We start from the raw sequence: 19297 nt of genomic DNA on the forward strand, positions 1-19297 counted from the left end.
AAGAAAACTTGTGAGAAAAAAATCAGTACCCTAGTTAGGAATGTTTACAAGATGCACCATTTATGTACTGTAGTAGTGTAGTATTTGAGAAACTAAAGAAAAATTTTAAAACTAACTTGCGGCAGAGTATGAAAAATCATTCAATATCTGTTCAATAGGCTTTTAAAAATCCATCAATGTTGGGAGCTAGTTCCTTTTTACACTGAGAACATAAGAGTATGATAATCCACTCTCATCCATGCTTAATATGGGATGTCATTTGCCTTCACTAATACTAATAATACAATTTTGTCTTAATTATCTTGACATTCCAGGTTAAAGTGTGTTTCTAGCCGGGAGTATTTGGATAATTGGTTCAATATGCCACTATATTTTGTGTGTAGAGATGAAGTAATATAAAGAAAAGCCAAAGGAGATACTTGAGATGAAATTAATTCCTGGGGGTAGGGGAGGAAGACGGCAGAAGTCTTAAACTTAGCTTCATGGAAAACAGCCTGCTTGCCTTAGGGGCAGGTATTAATATTAATTTATGATATAAATGGATATGAGGAGCTATGATGACTCTCCGTCAGATGTCCAGAACTTTACTATCACATGGAGCACAAGTTGGGCAGCTAGTCAATGGCACTGGGTACCATCTGTTTAATAATTAAGGAAACAGAAGCAACAATGTCTTTGCCAAAGACAAATGAGCCCCCTAGCATGCACACATACTTCTCTGAGTTTCCTTTTTTGATGTATGATTCATATGCCAGAGCCTACCTGGAATAGTTCAGAGTGAAAAAACCTTGATTGGAAAATCATGCTAATATCCATCAGCATCAAAAATAGCATATTAAAATGAAAACTATGGCATGTATCAAGGTTAGAAGGAAAGCATAGTGAGGGGAATTTTAGAATATTTCTATTTTCTGTCCCTTACTCCCCACAAGGATCTCAGTTCTTTAGAAAAAAAAATTATAAAGACTGAATTTGTAAGAGGTGGAATGTAGACATTTTACAAAATTGTAACAAAAAAAATAAAAATGGCATTTGTTCACACAGCAAAACAAAAATACTAGATCTGCTGTTAAAATGACACTCCTGAGGTGTTCAATATTGTTACAGAGGTGATGTCTTGGTATCTGGCTTTCTCCCCTTTCTCAACAAAAATCACAACCAGAAGGCTATTTGCCCCACATGAAGGAAAGAAGGTAGATGCCATCACTCCCTTTACCCCTTGCCATCCAGAACCTGGAAGCAAATGAGCGAAAATAACAAATACTCTTATTAGAAGAGAGATGCAGAAAGCTACAGCACCATACTGAAAGAAGTGACAGAGACCGTGTAGATTATATTAAATGAAGACCCAAGACATAACGTGCACATCAAGTAATCACCGGGAAATAAAACTGCCCATTTTCTACAAATAGTGATGAGTCCTAATTCAAGAAAGTGACAACACAGCCAAAGGATAAGAAAAATGTGGTACACAGGAAAGTAGCATCCAAGTCTTTCCTACCATACGTTGATGTGTTCTCCATCACATCAGTTTTTCTCATTGATAACATTAGTAACTCATTTGTATATGAGACTCTTAAGTGAAAAGCATGCTGATTCCACATACACAAGACAATTTGTCATTTGGGAGACTAACAGAATATACATACACACACACACACACACACACACACACACAAACATATGTTTGTATCCTTACATAATAATTCCACTTTCCAGAAAATGGAAAGAAAAATTCAAATTTGACTTGGTAAAGCTCTCTACTTAGCCAAATCTGGCAACGGTGTCCGTTAGTACTTTGTGAAGAGCATCTAGAAATCAACCCCGTTGGATATCATTTGCCAAATATAGTTATGCTCAAGGGAATTCTGTTAAATTTTAAAAGTTATACTCTGTAGCAGGGATTTACTCATTCCCTACTACCTACCTGACCTCTCTGCACATATATCAAATGGGTATCTAGAATATAATTTTCCAAAACAAAATTCTTACTTCCAACTCCTTCCCTGCCCTTTCACCAAGCTTCATGTACCCAAATTATTTCTCCTCAGTCCTCCCACCTCAGGAAAAAAACATAACCACCTATCTAGTTGCTCAGGCCCCAAAAGAGGGTACTGCCCTCAATTCCTTCTTTTATTTACCTCACTTTACTTCCAATCCAATAGCAAGTCTTTTTTATTCTATCTAAGATATATCTTGACTCCATCTGCTTTTCATCATCTCTCATAATAACCAACCAAGGACATGTGTCTAAACGCATGATTTTTTATCTAGACATCTCTGGCCAGGACAATTGCAATAACTTTCTAACGGGTCTTGCTCTGCTACCATTCATTTTCTACACAGCAGCCAGAGTGAGAATTTTAAAATGTAAGTCAAATGATGTCACTCCTTGTTTAAAACCATCTCAAGGTGGGGCGCCTGGGTGGCTCAGTTGGTTGGGCGACTGCCTTCGGCTCAGATCATAATCCTGGAGTTTCGGGATCGAGTCCCGTATCGGACTCCCCGCTCAGCAGGGAGTCCGCTTCTCCCTCTGACCCTCTTCCCTCTTGTGCTCTCTGTCTCTCATTCTCTCTGTCTCAAATAAATAAATAAAATCTTTAAAAAAAATAAAAATAATAAAAATAAAAATAAAACCATCTCAAGGTGGCTCATTGAACTTGCAGTTCTCATAGCCACCTATAGGGACCTTCATGATCTTTGCAAACCATCTTCTGTGACCTCTTCTAATTCTCCTACTTCACAAGTGCAACACTGTCCATCAGAAAGTTCTTCAATGATGAAACTATACTCTGCACTGTCAAATATGGTAGCCACTAGTCACATGAGGTTTTTTGAGTACTTGAAACACAGTGCCACTGAGGAACCGAGTTTTTATATATTTTTTAAATTAATTTAATTTAATAGCTTCACATGGCTAGTGGCTCCGGGGAGGGGGTGGGTGCATCTCTTGCCCCTCAAGCCATTGTTCTGTTCTTTATCATGTCAAATTGAAAATCCTGCTCAGGACCTTAATATCTGCAGAATTTCACAGAGCTGCTTCCTGCTCCATCAGCTCTGATCTTAAATATTACCTTTTTAAGAAAGGATTTTTCCCAAACATCTTATCAAGAAGTCTGATACTTCAGACATTTTGTCATTCACTACCACAAGACCCTGTTGCGTTCTATTTATAGTACTTATCACTATACAAAATGGTCTTGCTCCTTTATTTGTTTGCTTGTTTATCATATATCTCCCTTCACTAGGGGGTAAGTGCTATGTGAACAAAGACCCCGAACATCTTTGTCTTGTTTGCTGTGTCCCACCAATGACCAGGATTGTGCCCGACACATGGTAGGAGCTCTGCATACTTGCTGAATAAATTCTTGATGAATGAACGAAGTCAACGAATAAAGGATGAGAGAATAAAAGAAACATATCTTTATCATCTTATGAAGTCCTAAGTTAAAGACAATCTTCGTATGTTTATACAACTAATTGCACAAGTGGATAGATCCTGCAAAATCTTCACTGAAGATTCTGAAGTGGACTGAGAGGCAGAATCATGCAGCAACACTTTTTACAGAGTGTTGCTTAAAAAAAATCGATTCATAAATTATAAGCAAAATAGGTAATAATCAAGGTTTGGGAAACTTTGTATTGATTCTCAGATGCAATGTCCATAATCCACAGCAGTTTTGTGGTAGGAACAGAGTGAAAAACAATTTAACCATATGCATCTGGGTAGCAAGTCAGTGGAGAAAGAGGATTGGGGGATATCTAAATAAAAATTACTAAAGAGTCATATATCACATCATGTTCTGTGGCATAGTCTCCAACTCTTCCAATTAACACTACTCTAGAAGTTGAATTTAAATTTAGAAAATTAAACATTTTGCCAAGATAGACCTTACTAATGTTCATTATTCCACATCTAGTCAGGGAAAAAAAACATAGAAAGCCTTTATTAATGCAACATCCCCCTCCTTCTGTGGAGTGCTGCCCCTCTTTAATTTCCAAAGAATTTAACAATTTTGGAAATACAATTGTGAACTTGTATGGAAACATTATAGGACAGGTGCCTGGGTGGCTCAGTCGGTGAAGCATCTGCCTTCAGCTCAGGTCATGATTCCAGGGTCCTGGGATGAAGAACCCAGCATCGGGGCTCCCTGCTCAGCAGGGAGTCTGCTTCACCTTTTGCCTCTGCCCCTCCCCCTCAGCTCCTGCTTTCTCTTTCTCGAGCTCGCTCGCTCGCTCGCTCTGCACTCTCTCTCTCTCTCTCTCTCCAATATTATAGGAAAAAAGCAAGGTGTGAGGACAGATTGCTCCCCACAAAACTGTTACTAACAGCTTCAGACTGTCTACAGTACAAATTACCAGGACAGTTACCTTTATCTTCCATGCCCTCTAGATCCACATTGTCTGACACAGAGTTGGCGTTTCCTACAACATGCTTTGGGTGTTTAACTGCTGGCTCCACCTTTTCTAAACAGACTGTCAAGGAAATCAGAGTGCTTTAGGTACAGGGCTGCCCAACCTTGTCCACTTTGTGGCACATGCAGAAAATGATAATATTTGCCACAACGGATTTAAGGGACAAAGCCTGTTGCAGACAAAGGCTTCAGGCATAGGGCCCGAGGAGATCATAATCTAGGGCACAGCCACAGCTCTAACGGGTGGCACTTTATCTGGGAATTTTTGAAACAGCCAGTACTTGATTCACTAATTAAATGTAACTCTTTCTTCTGAAAGCTGTTACAATAAACACGGGATGAATCCCAAGGTCTCAGTAGCTTGCTGACTACCATATTCATCTTTCTTAGCCCTTCCTTCCAGTCACTTCCCCATAAATTCCCTCAGTTGGTCTCCAACACAAATGCATGATTTCTTATCTAGTTCTAAAATTTGGAAATGAGACACATTAGGTGTGATTTGTAAAATAGACATGATCATGGAATCATGATCCAAATCCAAATCTTTCCTCCCATACATTAATATGTTCTCCATAACATCAATTCTTCTCATTAATAACATTAGTAACTCATTAGTAACACCAGTAATTTCAGTAACTCCTCTAGACCTGTAACTCTTCAAAAGTGAATTATTATGTAAGGATACAAATATATATTTTGTTAGTCTCCCAAATAACGATAAATTGTTTTGTGTATGTGAAATCAGCCTGCTTTTCACCTATAGACATCTAAAGGTGATGTTCTGTTTAGAAATGAAGACTAATTGCTTTCCTTTCTAGAATTCTTGACACCCTCCATGTCTCAACCTCAGGGGACAAGGGTATTAAGGAAGAAGGAAATCACAAGCCATGAGAGCAGAGCACAGAGTACCTGAGTCAAATAGAAGAGCTGGGAATGCAGTTATTGTACATCTATCTTTGTACAAATAGCAAAATACTATAAAAAGTGTGAGTAGTAAGAGCTTTAAAATTGCTTATATTACTATTTTAAAGAGGTTGGGGTTTTTTTGTGTGTTTTTTTTTTTTTAAATAAATTGTTCCACTTCTCTGCTTTAGCGCCATCAGCATGACAGGCTTAATTGAATCTTTCTGTAATGATTCAAAATCTTGTAGTGTCTCAGACCCATCATTATGAATAGTAATTTTCAATTGTGTCTGTAGAAGTAAATGGTAGTAGAAGGATGGGGGTTGGGCTGACAGTGAACTAATTTCTGTTCAGTAATAATTACTTTAAAAATAACCATAATCTCAAGACACATGCAGTATGTTGGCAAAGGCCTGGAAGTAATAAAGATTTACTCTTGTGCCTTATTCTTTAAGACCACTCACTTTAATTTCAAAACAAAACAAAAATTCTCTTCCATGAGACTCTGGATAGAGCCACAAAATAAAGTATAAGGCAATCAAAGAAACTAAATATTTTGTTGTTGGGGCAAAGGTGGGCAGAGAGCATGTAATAAGGGAAGAGTTGCAGGGATTCTCAATAACATCATCTTCATGAACGAATTACAATCCATATTTACTGAAGTCTGCAATAATGGGCTTCTCTATTAAAGGGACACCTCAAGTGCTTTTATAAAGAGGAACAAATTTTACAAGGAATATGTAATAGCATGGAAAAAAATCTACTTTGGCAGAAGAAGTAGAAGAAGAAAGTACAGTTCCCACCAAATAAATTGCTGGTAAATTGTCTAAGACTGAGCTCTTACCTCTTGAGCAAATACTTCAGTCCTGCTGCTGCTACTGATGTACAGAACATTTTAGAATGCTAGAATTTAAGGATCATTTTTGTTTTCAATTAGAGCATACTGATAGAGAAAAATTCAATGGTTACTTGATAGAAAAAATATATAGATATAGCCTATTTCTTTCGATATTCCAACACCACTGAATTTTAAAGTTAGTTTTTACTTTACCCTCAGAAGTTACAATAGCACCCAAACTATTACTTTTTGTGCGTGTCCTAGCAAGATGCCAGGAAAAAATTGTGCACAGCCTAGAAACAACTTTGGTCTATAAATGTAATCCTCTTTTATATGAAATCTACTAGTGTTCCTAAAGGTTAATACAATGTTTTGAACTTCCTCATCATTTTGGAGGAAATCATAATCAGATATATTATACATATTATATTTCAGTAAAACTGGGGCGGGGGGAAGCTTCCCCTTACATTGAAGTAAAATCTGCCTCTTTTCAAATGTATTTCCCAGTTCTGCTTTTGGGGAAATACAAAATAAGACTTTGTTAGTTTCCATACAGAGCAGCATTTAAAATATTTGAAATCTTTATGAAGCTTTATTTTCCTCAAGAGAGAAATTCCCAGTTTGTAGAACAATTTACTGGGCAACGTGGATTTTGGCCCTCCAGGATCTTCATGGCCTTTATACCTGCTTAGCAGCAGCATTATGGAACACTCTAGGTCTGATTTTGCTGATAAAGAAGAGAACAAAACCACTGTATTAGTTCTCATGATCAGGGATTTTTTTATATTAATGTAACTTTAAAAATATGTCAACTGTGTTTTCCAGCTATATTTATGTTGTTGTTGTTGTTCATAGTTCATTTGAACTACCAGAATTTTGAATGTTGATTGCAGCAAGAAATAGCCCTCTCATTATGTGTTAAAATTTTTTCATTGTGCATTTTAATCAAAAACAAGAGTCCTCTAGGTAAAGCAGCATTCCCAGCAAGGTGTGTTTAGAGCTTAAAAAGGATATTTCTCAGAATATCCCAGGGTCTTGCATTGGGCTCCTTGCTCAGCAGGGAGTCTGCTTCTCTTTCTCCCATTTTCCCTACTTGTGGTCTCTCTCTCTCTCTCAAATGAATAAATAAAATCTTTTTAAAAATTTAAAAAACAAAAAGAAAAAATTATATTTTGCATTATTTCTGATACTGCTAAAAGAAGAATCACTATTACTTCTGCCTAAGCTTAAGCATGTCATATTTTTTTAAAGATTAATTCATTTGAGAGAGAGAGAGAGAGAGAGAGAGAGCATGAGCAGGGAGGGGCAGAGGAAGAGAGAGAATCTTAAGCAGGCTCCACACCCAGCACAGAGCCCTATGCAGGGCTCAATCTCACACCCCTGAAATCATGACCTGAGCTGAAATCCAGAGTCAGATGCTTAACTGACTGGGCCACCCAGATGCCCCATGGTATGTTGTTTTTACAAATGTACTGGTTTTCTCTGTACAGTTCACACATTGGAACTCTTTGGATGTTTGGTTAATTTGTTATGAAATAATTGCTAAATATCATGTAAAGCAAAATTTTAAAAATTGAAAATACAAAGATTTAGTCTTTGGCTATTATAAAGCAGTTTATCCTAAAAAGAAATACTTACAAGCACAGGTTTCCACTGTAATCTGAAAGGAGAGTGTATCTATGAAAACATTTGTAAGCCAAAATGGAGTAAAGCAAAGAAGCAATTATCATTAATCTATCGGAAAAATTTTGAACACTCCCACATCTCCAAAATAACCTCTCTTAGGCTTTTCTGATACCTTCGGACACATCTTGCTAACGGACAGACAAATAAATTGAGATAAAGTACAGATGCTCACAGACACAGGTCAAAGTCGTGGCGGTTTAATGCTGAGATGTTAAGCAGAGTTTGCCGGAAGAAGCTTGCTGGTGCCCCTCACTGTTCGGGGCGTGCACTACCTCTGTAACAGCTCTGCTCGCTGTAAGACACTGAACATTATTTGCACTTCTTGCCTTTTTTCATAAAAATGAAAATCCTCTTCCGATGTCTTTCAGTTAGCAAAAACAAGTACTAATATGGGTCTTTTGTAAAAACAAAGTGGTGTACCACGAAATTTGGGGGATACCTGTCTTTAAATATAGTTGTTTAGGTGGCTCAGTCAGTTAAGTGACTGCCTTCCACTGGGTTGTGATCCCGGAGTCTGGGATTGAGCCCTGCCTCGGGCTCCCTGCTCGGCGGGAAGTCTGCTTCTCTCTTTCCCACTCCCCCTGCTTGTGTTCCCTCTCAAACTGTGTCTCTCTCTGTCAAATAAATAAACAAAATCTAAAAATAATTTAATATAGTTTCAATCTTTGCTTTTGAAGACGATTTATTAACATTGTGCACATGAAATATCTGAAATGGGTGGAGAGGATAATAGCATCCTAATTGCCTAAATATAAACAGAGGCACAGACATTCCAGGTGCCTCAATTAAGGTACCCCACAATTCAGTATGGATTCCTGGTCTGTTGATGCCATGATCCAGCAATTTATGTATTTGGCATCTCTAAGTAAATGCAGCTGAGGAATACTGGCACTTGACCAGTTAACCTACACTCCTCATATTCACGTGTTATTTGTATTTGTAGCTGCACTGGAGCTTACAGAATCTAGGGCTATTTATTATCCCACTGTACTGTCTCTTATAAGAAAGCAATATGCTAGTCTACTATTTCTTCCATTAATATGGAGTTCAGAAAAGAAGACATCTGGGCTTCTCCGTACAATCAATATCTCACATTCAGAGGCCATATTAGTTAATCTGAGTTGATGTCTGCCTGAAACGGTGAGGCATTTTTTTCATTCTACTGGAACCACAGCGCTATGGTAACTTTCCACAGAAATGGCAAATTACATACGGAGCTCAGGCTCTATGATTTTCTTTAACCAAAATCTAGTAAGTGATGCATGGAAGAAAGCAATGTGGTTCTTGTCCCATCCCAAGAAAAGGGGTGACTCTAAATAAATTTAGGAATGTTTAAGTTTTCTCCGATAATCACTCTCCTCTCCTTGATCTAATCTTTACATTGATTTTTTCTTTTTTTTTTACCTTAGTCCATTTCTTATTAAGAATAAATTTGACATTCTTGCTCTGATTTTGTAATCATAATTAATGTATTACATGTAAAGTTACAGGTGACACATAGTGAAGAGTTCTGGAAGTTATGGGTGACATATAACTAAACAGGGTCAGGAAAAGCTTTCAGGTTATTTGAAGTCAAAACAATTATCATTCACTATGTATCTGTTTCCATTTCCTATCCCAAATATCAGCTACTGAAGGGACTAAAAAAAACCCAGAAAATACCCCAAAATACAAGTAATTTCATCACCATATATACAAATACTGGAGTGGTTCCTTAAATTAGCCCTTACTATATAAACTTATCAAGAAAGGGGATCTATCTCTCTTTTTTTAAGATTTTATTTATTTATTCATGAGAGACAGAGAGAGAGAGAGAGGTAGAGGGAGAAGCAGGCTCCCTGCAGAGCAGGGAGCCTAATGCGGGACTCGATCCCAGGACCCTGGGATCATGGCCTGAGCCAAAGGCAGACGCTTAACCAACTGAGCCACCCAGGCGTCCAGGGATCTATCTCTTCTCTACAAATGCATTTATACCCCAATAAGAAAGTGAAGAAAGTGATTCAAACAGGTGTTTTGTTTTGCTACTCTGTAAAACAAGAGTTCAGGATAAAATTTTGAGTTAATCTGTCTGGATTTTCTCCTATAGGAATGTTAATCATCCTCCTGAAATTGCCATACGTCTTCTTTTTTCTAGACTTTCTTAAGAAGCCAATATCGCTACCCAACTGGAACCAGATTGTTGAACACAAGGATACATCCTTAACCTTATAAAAATGCCCTGGAATTTTTAATGAGCAGAAGTGGTCAGAACCTCGGTCTTACATCTCATCCAATGGATGGTTCTCCTGTAGCACAGTGCTCCATAACCCAGGGCTGGGAGTTGGCTCCGGACCACCTTGGGATGGAAGAGGGCCACCTACTGAATCACCGCCACCACATCCTGCAGCTTCTTCCATCCAAGTCTTCCCTGGGCCCACCCCTGCTGAACTCCCGAGGTCTGAAGAGATCACAGCTTTAGAGCATTTCATTACAAATTTTAAATTTCCAGTCTCTGGTTTTCATATTGCATTTCAAGATCAACATCCTTATTAGTAGTAGTATATTTTTTACTTTAAAATTTTATAACACCTTTTCCACTGACAAATTCAAAGCAGGCTACTGAACTTCATTACCACACAGGCAGAAATCCTCACAGCACCTCTATGAAAAAGGTGTTAAATGAAAGGGGGGTGGGGAGGCGAGGGAGAGGGAGAGAAAGAGAGGTCACCATCACCTCCTCTTACAAAAGCCCAGTCCTTAATAATTAATGAATGAAAAGACATCTTGAATCTAGTGGTCATGGAGAGTAATTGCCATATATTTTCTCAGCTGCCTCTAAATTAAAATGGTAATAATTTAACCAATATATTTGGACCGACGGCTAAAGTAAGTCCCCTCTTGCACCCAAGCAGTAGAACTAAGTGGGAGCTGAACAGACTACTCTCTGTTACCACTTGATTGCGAAAAACTCACACGTTGTACTCAGTGACTGAGTACTTCAAGTCCTGCTCACTTTAACAGCTGTTGTTCTCTGTCCTTACTGAAGAGGTCCTGAAAATTGGGAGGACGTGGGTTATGTTTGTTTTGCTTTATTTCCTTTTCTCTGTCCCCAGGCCTTCCTTATGTAAAGGTTTCTGATGTCCAAATGATAACATCAAATAAAGGATAAAATAAAATAAGGGATACTTTGAGTGAGAAAAGATCAAGGGTCCAGCTATCGAGATGCAGTTATGTACATAAATGTATATAGTTCATCCATTGGATGAGATGAATCTATAGTTCATAGTATAGCCAACAGTTCTTCACCTCATATCTAATGCCCCTCTGGTGTGAGGGTTTTCTCCCCACACGACCAAGCAAGCAGTTCTCAGACTCCTGCTGGGTGCCCACAATTCAACTCAATTCTGAGGCTATCTACCCAGCGATAGCATCAGATCCCACAGGCTAAGGGCTCAGTCCTTTAAGAGCTTCCTCTTCTCCCAGCCTTCAGACACCAGTTGGAAGCCCAGTTTGTCACTGGTGCTTGTGGCCCATCGGATATAGATTAGAGATTCCAATGACCTCCTCAGGTTCAGTTAATTTGCTGGAGCAGCCCAGAGAACTCAGGCAAGCACTACTTACTAGATTACCAGTTCACTGTAAAAGATTACGACCCAGATGGAAGAGATGCATAGGACAAGCGATGGGGCAGGGGGCAGAGCTCCCATGTTCTCTCTGAGCACGCCACTCTCCCTGAATCTCCATGGGTTCACCAATCTGGGAGCTCTCCAAACCCCTCCTTTTGAGTTTTTGTGGCATCTTTATTATATAGTCATGATTAATTAAATCATTGGCCATTGGTGATTAATTCAACCCCCAGCTCCTCTCTGCTCCCCAGAGGTGGGGGATGAGCCACCTCATGAACATAACAAAAGACACCTTTATCGGTCTCAGCATTTTGGAAGTTCCAAGAGTCTCAGGAGTTCTGTGTGAGAACAAATACATCTTTCTTATTATAAACCACAAGATCACAGCCCCCTTTTCTAACAAATACTTTGTAGCATTAAGTGTAGCAGATGCAGTCACTTCCCTTCCATATCCCTTGGTTGTACACATCAGTGACTTCTGACTGCCAATCTCTGCCAGGGGATTTTTACTGGTTGCAGAAGAGTGCCTGCCTCACCCACTGGGGCAGGCCAGAAGATACTAGTGGAAAAGAATGGAGAACGACCACATAAGGGTACAGAAAACAGGGGAGGGGAGGCGTGGTAGGGGCAGAGCCTCACCTGGGGACACGGCCAGGATTTCAGACACCTAGAACTCTGGCTGCTGCCCAGACATATTGGGCATCCCATGCCCACAGTTGAACAGGCGAACGGAAGTTACTATACTGATTGTCACGAGCTGACACGGTTGCTGCCTCGTATTGGGAGCAGGGAGGAATATGACTGAAACTCATGGAATTCACTGAGGCTCCTCTTGGTGCTTTCCATCTCAGGGGATAATCTGACAAGATCAAGACAACATATGGCTCAGAACACTCACAGATCTAGGTCTGTATTCCCCCACCGAGCAGGAGACTTAGGCCAGCACAAGCGCTAGCTGGAAGTGAGGTGATTCTAAAATGGGGAGTAGAAGAGGTAATTTTGCTTCAGAAATTGTGTGTGTGTGTGTGTGTGTGTATGTGTGAGAGAGAGAGAGACAGAGAGACAGAGAGACAGAGACTTGCTAGCACTTTGGAGAATCACTAACAAAACAGATTAATTTCAAGCAGGGCATGAGTGGAGGTGGGTGGCGCAAGGGGTGGACTGGAGCAGACATTGTTAGTGTCCCACTTATCAATGCTTGCCCTAAAATTGCCTACAAACACCTCTTTGTATTCACACTTGTGTCCCTCTGCCTGGGGTCTTTCTTTAGCCACAGGTCCATGCTTGATCCACACTTGAAAAAGGCCAGAAATGCTAGGCAGCCAGAGTCCCTGGGAGTAGCCCCCAGTCAATGACAAATGGAAATGGATAAATTAACACTCTAGCTTCCTTATACCTCAGGTGTCATAGTTGAGAGATGGTGCTCTGCACCAACTCACAGAAGCTTTCCAAGAGATTGTGTGTCAGGGGCTCATTGAGGTTAACCCGCCTTTTTGTTTTTTTTTTTTTTGAAGACTTTATTTATTTATTTGGCGCAGAGAGAGAGAGCACAAGCAGGGGGAGCTGCTGAGGGAGAGGGAAAAGCAGGCTCCCCCGAGCAGGGAGCCCGATGCGGGGCTCAATCCCAGTACCCTGGGATCATGACCAGAGCCGAAGGCAGACACTTAACCGACTCAGCCAGCCAGGGGCCCTAAGGCTAACCTGCTTTTTAATGCACCTGCTCTCCTTTCCCTCCTCTTTTGTTTCACTTCCACACTCCCCTGCCCGTGCATCCTGGGGATTGCTTCCCAAACAAACTACATGCATTCAAATCCTTGCTCAGGGTCTGCTTCCTGGAGATCCTAACCTAAAACAATCACCTTTACTGTACTAAAATAAAATTCATTAATAATGTTACCTACCCACCTAGATAATTTATAATCTCCCAGTTTTAACATAAAGGAGATATCTCAAACCTGTTATGACGGCTACTGTTAAAAAGACAAGATAACAAATGCTGGCAAGACTGTGGAGAAAAGGGAATGCTTGTGTACTGTTGGCGGGATTGTAAACTGGTACAGACACTGTAGAACATGGTATGAAGTCTCCTCAAGAAATTAAAAACACAACTACCATATGATCCAGGAATTCTTCTTCTGGAGATATATCCAAAGGAAATGAAACCATTATCTCAAAGAGATAGGTACTTCTGTGTTTATTGCAACATTTTATATTTTGGAGAAAGAATTTTGCAGTTTATTTATGGCTCTTATTCATAATAGCCAAGGTATGGAAACAACCTAAATGTCTGTTGACAAGAGGGATAAATAAAGAAAATGTCACACACACATACACACACACACACACACACACACAGGAGAATTTTTCAGCCTTAAATAAAAGAAAATCTTGTCATTTGCAACGACATGGATGAATCTGGAGGGCATTATACAAAGTGAAATAAGTCAGAGAAAGGCAAATACTGTGTGGTATCACTTGTATGTGGAATCTACAAAAAAAGAAATGCTGAACTCGGAAACAGAGGGGAGAATGATGCTTGCCAAGGGGCTGGGGTGTGTGGGAAATAGGGGTAGATTTGTCAAGGGTATAAATTTTCAGTTATAAGATGAATAAGGTTTGAGGATCTCATGTATAATGTGATAAGTCTAGATGATATAATACTATATTGTATAATTAAAATTTGCTAAGAGAGTAGACTGTAAATATTCTCACCAAAATTAACTAATTAAAGTAAAATAAAATCAAGGGTAAATACATGAGGTGATGGACACATTGGTTAACTTGACGGGGGAGCTCTTTCACAATGCATATATACATCAAATCATCACATGGGGCACATTAAATATGTTAAAAAAATGGGGTGCCTGGGTGGCACAGTCAGTTAAGTATCTGAATCTTGGTTACAGTTCAGCCCCGTGTCAGGCTCTGTGCTCAGTGTGGAGTCTGCTTAAGACTTCTCCCTCTCCCTCTGCTCCTCCCCCCCACCACACTCTCTCTCTCTCTCAAATAAATAAAGCTTTAAAATAAATAACAAACTTACTTGTCAATTATACCTCAATAAAACTGGAAGATATGTAAAGGAGAAAATTTTATGATAAATTAGTATGTATTTCAATATGTAAATTATTGCATATCACTACATAGGGAGAAGTCATGGAATTTTGCGTAATACCAGATGCCAGGAATCCCAAGAGAGATAAATTAAGTTCAAGGAAGACATTGAGAGGATTTCACAGCCAGTTGGACTGTGAGCTGGACCCAAGCTCCTTAGAGGCTCCCCATCTCTCCCCTGTCCTCAGAATGTACGTTCTGCCCACAGCTCCCACACTAGGAGCCACTTTAAGAATGCAGCCTTGAGAAAGTAATATGTTACTGAGACTATCTGGACCGGATGCGGGACTGAATCTGGTTAGGACCTCTATCTAATCTCAAGATTCTGAGCAGGTACGTGCAGTCGTCTACATGTTTTGTGGTCACCCCCAGCAAGCCTTGTACATTGCTTACTGAAGCTGCCACCTACCAATCTGGAGTGTGGTATGCCTCTTTCTCCCATCCTTCCTTGCCCTCTGTTTATGAGGTTCAGTTTCGAATTCTACCCAGGAACTCCCGAGGTCATAAGCCAACAGACTGACAAAGGTGTGATTTATTGGCTGCTCAAAGACCATGAAAGAGTTTCCTGAAATAGTGGAAAATTGATAAATACATGAATCAAACCATAATCTTCCCTGACTATGCACTGTCATTGCAGCTAAACTAGAATAAAAAGGGAGAAAAAATTTTATTAGACCACCAACCAAGGAAAACTAAAGGGTTAGATCACAGACAACAGTACAGCAAATCTGCTGCTTAGTGTGTGATCACTAGGCCTCAAGCAGTTGTGTGCTGGAGTGGGCTGGTCCTGGCTTCCAAGAGCCAATTACATGCATCACTCCATAACTTCTTTAGAGACAATCATGTTGGTAACTAGAAATTGGCTGTGTAGGAAGTACTGACCCCATGAAAATCTGCAAACACTACAAATCCATTTTCTTCCTGCAAAGTGCCAGTTGGTAAACATTTATCGGCACACCACTGGCCATCAGGCTTGCTAACTTGGACAGATATTAGGTAAAGGACAACATCTCATTTCAGGGATTGTGGGAGAAAGGAGACAAAGTAGAGCAAGAGAGTCAGACACAGGGTTCTATTCCTCATCTCAGTTCTGGCTGAGCTTTAAAATGGAGTGAGAATGAGTGCAAATGTTAGCAATAGGGACAGTTCCTTACCCCACCCTCATGTAGCAATAGGGGGCTTCAGGTCCCAAGGAAGGTGACAGGCTTCAACTTGGAGTCATACCAAAATTGCTAAGAAAAGATACCCCAGAGGCCCTTGTGGATATTGGATGTAACTACCAAGTGGAGGCCATGTTCCTGGTTTCCCTTGGCCTGTATTTTGTGTTTAGGGACCCCACATGCACCAGCGAGGGACTGCAGCTGTGTTGACAGTAGATGAACAGAGACCTGACATTAAATTAAAGAGGTTACCCTGGGCGGGCTCTTCCACAATTGGGGTAAAATTGCCAGGCCCTTGGGCTGCAGTGTTGAGTGCTTTCATATTTGCCTGAAATACAATATGGGACGATTCATCCCTCAAAATTCTCAGGGCCAAAAGTCAGACTGGGTGGCACTTCCCCATCAGAGACAAGATGGTCTGGAGGATCCCATATGAATAGGAGAAACCTTCTTCTCTGATGACAGGAAAATATAGGAAGCTGACCTCATATCCTTAGATACCACCTTGAAAGAACAAAGAGGCAGGAGCAAAACCTGAAAGGCTGGATAGTGACCTAAGGAAATTCAATCCCCAAAAATGTTTTGTTGAAACCAGCCATAAAAGGAAGGTGAAATTTGGAAACAAGGAATATTCTGCTTTGAATGGAAAGAGACAGAAATATCATCCATTGGTAAGTCTATGATGTCCACACTTTCTGGAATGTGTGTGTGCATAGTGGACGGGTATTACTGACACCAATGACACCGTTGATACAGTAAAGGAGCTACTTTTTCTTGCACAACCATACTTTTGTGCTCTGGCTCCAGAAAGGAAGAATTTCTAACAATTAAAGCCATTTGAAAATGGAAAGATCAACAACTTTGGGAGTTGGTGATGCTCCTTTACTACAGGTGTTTTAGTTGAGGATAGACAATCACTTAGTAAGATTTACCAGACAGTCAACCATGAAATGTGAGAAAAGTAGAAAGTGGGGGTGAAGTTCACACGTAAATGCAACACAGAGAGAAACATCCGATAGATGAAAGAACAGTTAACATAAAGGAATGAACGGTTGATTCAGTGTTGATCAAAGTTGAATTCAATGGACAAAGCAGCTTACACCCAAAGGCAAGTCTAAGGAAGCTCCTAATACCTAAATAATGGAAAGAATAACAAAATACTGCTTATATAGGTTTATATAGGTCTGGAATAGCTGTTTAAGACCATGCTCCTCATCTTGTGCATAAGAAGACCACTGTCACAGACAATGCTTGTGTGCTTGTGGACCTCTATGCTTCTGAACCTCTTGGACCCATTGGACTCTTTTATGTCTACTGATTCCATTCTTCAATCAATTCTTCGATCTTAGCTCCTTCCCCACTGCGGTGCTTCATTCAATAAAATATTTTCCCTTCTATCTCGGATTGATCTTTTTTTTGTAAGATTTTTTGTTAATTTATCTGAGAGAGAGAGCATGCACAAGCAGGGGGAGTGGCAGGCAGAGGAAGAAGCAGGCTCCCTGCTGAACAAGGAGCGTGGTGGGGGACTCGATCCCAGGACCCTGGGATCATGACCTGAGCCGAAGGCCAATGCCTAACCCACTGAGCCACCCAGGCGTCCCTGGATTGATATTCTTAAGTTTTTGCCATTTGGTCACTTGGCTCCTCCCTGGCACAGCATTTCTGGGTACTATCTTAGCTTGGGTTTCAGTAGCAAAAATACCATAGACTGGGTGGCTTAAATGACAAACATCTATTTCTCATAGTTCTGGAGGCTGGAAGTCCAAGATCAAAATACCAGCTGATTTGGTATCTGGTGAGAACCTACTTCCTTGTTGCAAATGGCCGACTTCTCCCCACGTCCTCACATGCAGAGGAGTGGAGAGAGCTCCCTGCAGTCTCTCTGTGGTCCCATTTATGAGCACTCCACCCTCCCAAAGGTCCTGCCTCCTAATACTATCACATTGGGAGTCAGGATTTCAACATATGAATTTTGGGGAAACACAAATATTTAGTCCATAATAGGCACCAATAATCAAGTGAGAGGTCACCCTGACACAGTCTTGTGACCCTTTTACTCCCACGCTAACTCAGCAACACTCCTCTCTGGGTCCCAGAAAGGCTGACCTAGATAATGACTGGTGAAATTATATAAATGATATTTTCTAAACAAAAAAACGTTATTTCTATATGTTCTCTGAGTTACAGTGAAAGGACCTAAGTTTATAACAAATGTGTTCATCTCTAGCTACACTGAGGAGAGTTGGCTAGGATCGTGTTTTTGAAAGGCAAAATCATCCTTATGAGACGGGCAATGGTAGAATGCACTGGGTTCCTAAATTTTATTTTATTTTTTTTAAAAGATTTTATTTATTTATTCATGAGAGACAGAGGGAGAGAGAGAGAGAGAGAGAGAAGCAGAGGGGGAAGGCTCTGCTCTGCAGGGAGCCTGATGCGGGACTCGATCCCAGGACCCTGGGATCATGACCTGAGCCAAAGGCAGACGCTTAACCATTTGAGCCACCCAGGCGCCCCTAAATTTTATTTTTAACAGCATTTAGGCAAATATGGTACACTCTTTACCTCTCAGGGACTATGTAAATTTGAAAGAGAAAAAAAGCTCACGCTTGGTAGGACTGTTTTTGAATTTGAGTTGGAACACACTGGGAACAAGAGGAGAAGAGAGAAGCAAAATAATGTCACACAAATTGTATTCTGGAACAGCTCTCGGGAAACCCGTGCCAGACTCTTGAGGGAAAGGAGGCTGTAAGAGACCAAATCAGTAAATCAAATAGGGGGGGAAAATGCTACTGTGGGAGAAGGAACATGTCTGTACAGTTGAATCATGAGAAGGCGCTTCTCTTTATTTTACCCCAAGTACCACTGAAACTGAAATGAAGATGAGGCTGTGTCGTCATGTGACTGATGTCACAAGGGGAATGTCCACATGGGAGTTGTGACAGCACTGGGGCAAGACAGATGAAAAAGCATGAGATGCGGCAGCAGCTACCACGGTTGCTAGGAAATACATTTTTATGGTTATTATTTTGCCCTGTATTCTTTGATGATAGCACCCGATTCGTTGAGGCTCCCAGACCCATGTGTTCTGGGAAAACCAGATCATAAATATGAACTTTAAAAGGTATCCTTTATCCTTTTCTTTCACTTCCATATTAATTATCAGCATATTACCATATCTTTATGTCCTGCCCCCCAGTTAGTACCTTCCTCTAAAGGAAGAAATTGTACAAAATACTACAACGACTACATAGAAATGTCAGGCAAGCATCTAAATGCATAAATTGTAAACACTGCAAAGTCGAATGCATAAGACTTAGCAGAAAATTTTCAGTTATAGAAGTCAACCTTTCTTTTTTTAAAAAAAAAGTAACATGGCTTTCTAAAATAGAAGTATTTTTAGAGAAATCTACAAAAATACCCAAATTACTTTTAGAAACATTAGTCAGAATAACAGTGGTAGGTTCAGTCAGTACGTATCTGTGCTAAAGTAGGTAAAGGTACTTTGCCAAAGAGGAATTACCCCAAAATGATCTGAAGATTTCAAACAGGCTAGAAACAATGCATTATCTAATTATTAAT

This window comes from Callorhinus ursinus, unplaced genomic scaffold (genome assembly GCF_003265705.2).
Source record: "Callorhinus ursinus isolate GAN/ISIS: 27379988/994484 unplaced genomic scaffold, GSC_fseal_2.0 scaffold27, whole genome shotgun sequence".
In the NCBI taxonomy this organism is placed as follows: Eukaryota; Metazoa; Chordata; class Mammalia; order Carnivora; family Otariidae; genus Callorhinus; species Callorhinus ursinus.